Genomic DNA, 5,000 nt, shown 5'->3' on the forward strand with positions numbered 1-5,000 from the left:
GCAAGGTTAAACCTTTTACACTCACAAGAGTCAAATGAACACGCTGGATTTTTTGCAGCATACAAAGGAAGGAGAAAATAGGTGGGCAGGGAGACATAATTGCTTAGCCGTCTGTGGGAAAGCGAGGAACTGGAGGATGAAGGGTGAAGGGGATTCAGATGGCGGCTCCTGGATGCCAACTCTGCCATCGGCACCAGATTCGCAGGTTTGATTCATACACGGTCTGGTGGCACCACCAACTCAGCTGGCACTTGCCTTGTACGAAATCGTTGCTGTCGGGCAGAAACCTTGCATATCCATAAGGTATTTCAACTTTTCCTGTTTTTTTCCCCCCGTAAATTAATGCCCTATTTCATCATAGAAGAGTGACACAAAAGTAGTGACAATAGCTCTCAACGCGTCGCATCTGTGAGCTTGTAGGTCGGCTGATTTCACTAGTTTTTGTTTTTAAAATAACAATAAAAAGAAGTTTTGGACATACAAGGTTTCCACCCGACAGTAACGAAATGGAAAATGGGGCAGTGTGGGGTGTAATGGGTTCTTGTTTTAGGGAGGGGAACAGCAGAAATAGGAAATGCGTCAAGGCTTACTCTAAAGCAGGGAGAGCGAGTACCCAAGTCGGGTTGGGGTTGGTGTTTTATTATGTTCAGGCCTGGTACCTCGGGTCCCGAGTCTGTTTATCATTATGTTTAACACCAGAGTGGAACCTGAGAAGATCCGAGGAGAAAAGCATGAAGTGCTGCATTATGATTAGGCCGACCTAGGATCAGGTTGCTGCGATGCAAAAGACGGAGATAAAAAGTTGAGCTGTGGCATCGGTGTCAGGCAGCCGAGCTGAGTTGAGAGAGAAGATCAAAGGTGTGCAATTATGGATTCCTCCTTCGGTGAGCTGAAAACATGTTGTTTGATCTGTCTCTTACTGTAGGCTGTTATTTGTTTTGTTGTTGTTACGTATACAGGATGCACGATGAACAAGTGGAACTGGATAGAATAGAACTGGAACACAACATTCTTTCATAAATGGACATTGGCAACCCACCTAAAGAGCTGAAGAGACTGATTGTTACTGAACAAAAACAATCTATTCTATAGCAATCACTATTAAAATAATAACTAACCTGACTCCAGATGGTGGCAGTAGTGTGTATACTGCATATACCGCCCTACTTTTACCATCTGGAATTGCTTGGGCAGACCCGATGTAAGGGGCAGGCCATTTTTTCAAATTCTTTAGCAGGTGATTGGATGGGGCCGTCTGTCTATCACTGTCTGGGAGTGCCAACTCCAACCACTCATATTGGCCTGTCTGCAAGACGTTATACCCAGAATCCGCCTCCTGGGTTTCCACGTGGTCTGCAGTCAGACTCTATTGGCTCAGAGCCCGCCCGTAGCTGCCGCTGATTCGTCCGGTCTGGGACTTTATGACTGATATCAACTCTCCCCGAGCAGTCTCAGATGGTAAAGTAGGGCGGTACGCACTGCTGCCACCATCTGGCGGAGTCAGGTTACTTTTGGACAGGTATACATATAAATGTGTTACCCCCTCAGGCCGGGAACCCATTTTTGTGTATTACAGTATGTACAGTATGTAGTACAGTATTTTTTGAAAAAAATAATATTTTAAGTTTTTCTGATTTTTTTTCTATGAAAGCCAAAGGTGTAAGCTATCAAATAGTGTTGGAATTTTGTTTCTAACTGCTACAGAGGCTGAGTAATACGTTTTCCAGAAAAACAGTGGGTAATTTTCAAATTGGACTTGGTCTTTAAGGCTTTATTCAAATCAGACTTAGGCCTAAATGGGTTAATAAAACATATCACCTACCCTACCTTTAAATAAAACTTTTATTTTTATTTTATTTTATTTTTGTCTCATTCCGAAACTTGCAATCTCAGCAGCAGGTGGGTGTTCACAGTAAATGGACCATTTCCAATATAGTCACGACTGCAAGTGAAGTTACAACCTGTTTGTGTTCTCCAAGAGCCTCTCTCTCTCTCTCACACACACACACACACACACACACACACACACACACACACACACACACACACACACACACACACACACACACACACACACACACACACACACACACACACACACACACACACACACACACACACACAAAACACACACACACACACACACACACACACACACACACACACACACACACACACACACACACACACACACACACACACACACACACACACACACACACTCATACCCTTTCTCCTTCCTGACAGACGGCCAAGTATTGATCCCCTCTGTCCTGCCATGCACATGTGTGGGATCCACCTCAACAATGCTCACATCCATGTGTGAGCACTGTGACGTTTCAGTGGAATAAAATGACAGTAAGAAATCGACATTAAAATATTTCAGAAAATACAAAATAAACCTTATGTGGGACATATTTGGGAGGTTACTTCCTTGGCCTACTGGCAATGATCGGTCCAGTGGTTTTACAAGATTAGCCCTATACTGTGTGTATATGTGTGTGTGTGTGTGTGTGTGTGTGTGTGTGTGTGTGTGTGTGTGTGTGTGTGTGCGTGCGTGCGTGCGTGCGTGCGTGCGTGCGTGCGTGCGTGCGTGTGTGTGTTTGTGCGCATGCGTGTGTGCTTGTGCGCCTCAGCGTGCAGGCAGTGGAGTAGAGTCCACACACAGCACACACAATAAGCAAAGGTTCTGAAGGAAAAGCCAGGCATATAATGACTTCCTCTCTCCTCTCTCCTCCTCCTCCTCTCTGCCTCATCCCTGTTGTTCCCTGAGCAGCATGCAGAGGAGCAGTGAGTCAGCCTCCCACACAGTCCAGGCTGCCCTTTCACCACGCCGCCTCTGACACCAACCCACAAATCAGGCAAGTACAGCAACAATCCTCCCTTTCCGAGATCTACATTTTTAATGGCAGAGTATACTGTCCAACAGGTCTCTGATGCCAAATGTGCTGGTAAAAGCAGAGCAGTAGAATGAAAAGAGAGACAGAGAGAGAGAGAGATCCAACAGAGGACGACACAAAGTGAGACAGAGAGAGCAAAAGAGGAGAGAAACGAGAAGTGCAGGGCCAGTAAGATGTGGTACCAGGTATTGCCTGTACAGGTGCCTGTGCTGTACTGGTCACCGAGGTCAGAATGGTCACCTCAGTCTGTTTAGTTTCAGTTGACCAAGACTCTTTTAGCTGATTTGTCGTTTTATTATACACTATTATTTAATATACCCTTTTTTGCAGTTTGGACACAGTTTGATTCAACAGGAGCCTGGGTGGCTTGGTTCCAGGCTTAAAATAATCGGAAATCTCTGTGGGGAGTTTGGGGATCAAATATAGGCTAGTTGATTAGCTGACACATTCCTATTACTATTGGTTCATAAAGAATGTATTTTGTCGTGGATAGCCCAAATAAGCCTAATTCATAAAACCATGTAAAGGAGTTCTATTTCATGTGACTTGTGAATGGACACTTGGACAGGCAGTAAGACTTCTCACAGTCACGATCCAAAGCAGCCTGCAGAACAGTCATTTGCCAGGCGCTGTGACAGTTTCTGTTGTTGTGAGCAGAGTAATGACACACACCCACACACACACACTGCGCACGCACACACACACACACACGCACGCACGCGCACACACACGCGCGCGCGCACGCACGCACACACACACACACACACACACACACACACACACACACACACACACACACACACACACACACACACACACACACACACACACACACACACACACACACACACACACACACACACACAGAGTATAGTATGCATGCACACAAACAAACAAACGCCCATACCGGTAAATATACTGTAAAGGCCCAAGCGACTGTGCACCAACCGGCAGATCAAAAATAGATAAATAATGCTAGGGTGTGCATTGCCGGGGACAAACAAACAAACCTATTTATAGTCCAATACCCTGTCTTCCCGCTGTTCCCATCTCTGTGAGTATTTTATGTTGCGTAAAAGCTTTGTCTGCGAAACAAACTCATTGACTCACTGGCAGTCCAACAGAGGTAATCAGCCTGGCTACACGCTCCTTTGGCAGGAAGAAAGCGTAGAGGAGCTCATATATGAATATCAAATATGCAAGAGCCGCTCTCGGAATATGAAAATTTCACCTCGCCCTGAATAAACAGCTGGCGTGGAATGTGAAGATAACAACAACAGTGGTGTCAGGGGGACTGAGAAGTGTGTGTATGTGTGTGTGTGTGTGTGTGTGTGTGTGTGTGTGTGTGTGTGTGTGTGTGTGTGTGTGTGCGTGCATGTGTGAGTGAGTGAGAGAGAGAGAAAGAGAGATTGAGAAGGATGAGAGAGGGAAGCGTTATTAGCATTGGTGGAAAAAGTACTCAAATGTTTTTCTTAAGTAAAAGAACAATACCGCAATGTAGAAATACTCTGTTACAAGTAGAAGTACGTAATTAAAAGTGTACTTGAGTAAAAGTATAAAAGTATTGGCATCAATAAGTGCATAACGTACCAAAAGTACAAAATGTTTGAAAATAGATACAGTATAAAATAAGGGTAAAGTGGTTTATGTATGTTTTATATTATTATAATTTATAAATGCAAAGTAACTAGTTGCGACCGTAGGGAGCTACTTACTGTAGAAACCTCCACCGGCTGTCTGTGAGTGAGTCCGTCACACGTCACACGTCACACTTTTTCCCTGCTTATATCTCCACAACCGTTGCCCCGATCCATGCCAGATTTTACACACACACTCCTTGCCTGCCAAACTACAACCTCCAAGGACCCCCGGGGACCCCCAGCTGTAAAAAATGACCAAATGTGCAAAAATGACCAAATGACCACCCCAACGGGGCTGCTCACGGGGAATTCCCGGGGACCACCGACTCCTGGTGCTCCAGAACGGATGCAAAAGTGGTGGCACCCCCAGTGGAGGAACCCCTGCCACTGCAGCGCACATAAAATGCCGTAACTCGGGCTAGGAGCGTCCGGGAGAGCCGGGGCCGGTACCTATTCGTCC

At 45.6% G+C, this 5,000-nt stretch overlaps 1 protein-coding gene across 1 annotated transcript in view; it reads right to left on the minus strand.

Annotated features, from left to right (window-relative positions):
• Window positions 1-5,000, minus strand: part of LOC308303712 (BAR/IMD domain-containing adapter protein 2-like) — a 93,632-nt gene that overhangs the window by 65,439 nt on the left and 23,193 nt on the right. The gene's annotated exons all lie outside the window — the stretch shown is intronic.

The sequence above is a fragment of the Nannobrachium achirus genome (genome assembly GCF_963921795.1).
Source record: "Nannobrachium achirus genome assembly, chromosome: 18".
In the NCBI taxonomy this organism is placed as follows: Eukaryota; Metazoa; Chordata; class Actinopteri; order Myctophiformes; family Myctophidae; genus Nannobrachium; species Nannobrachium achirus.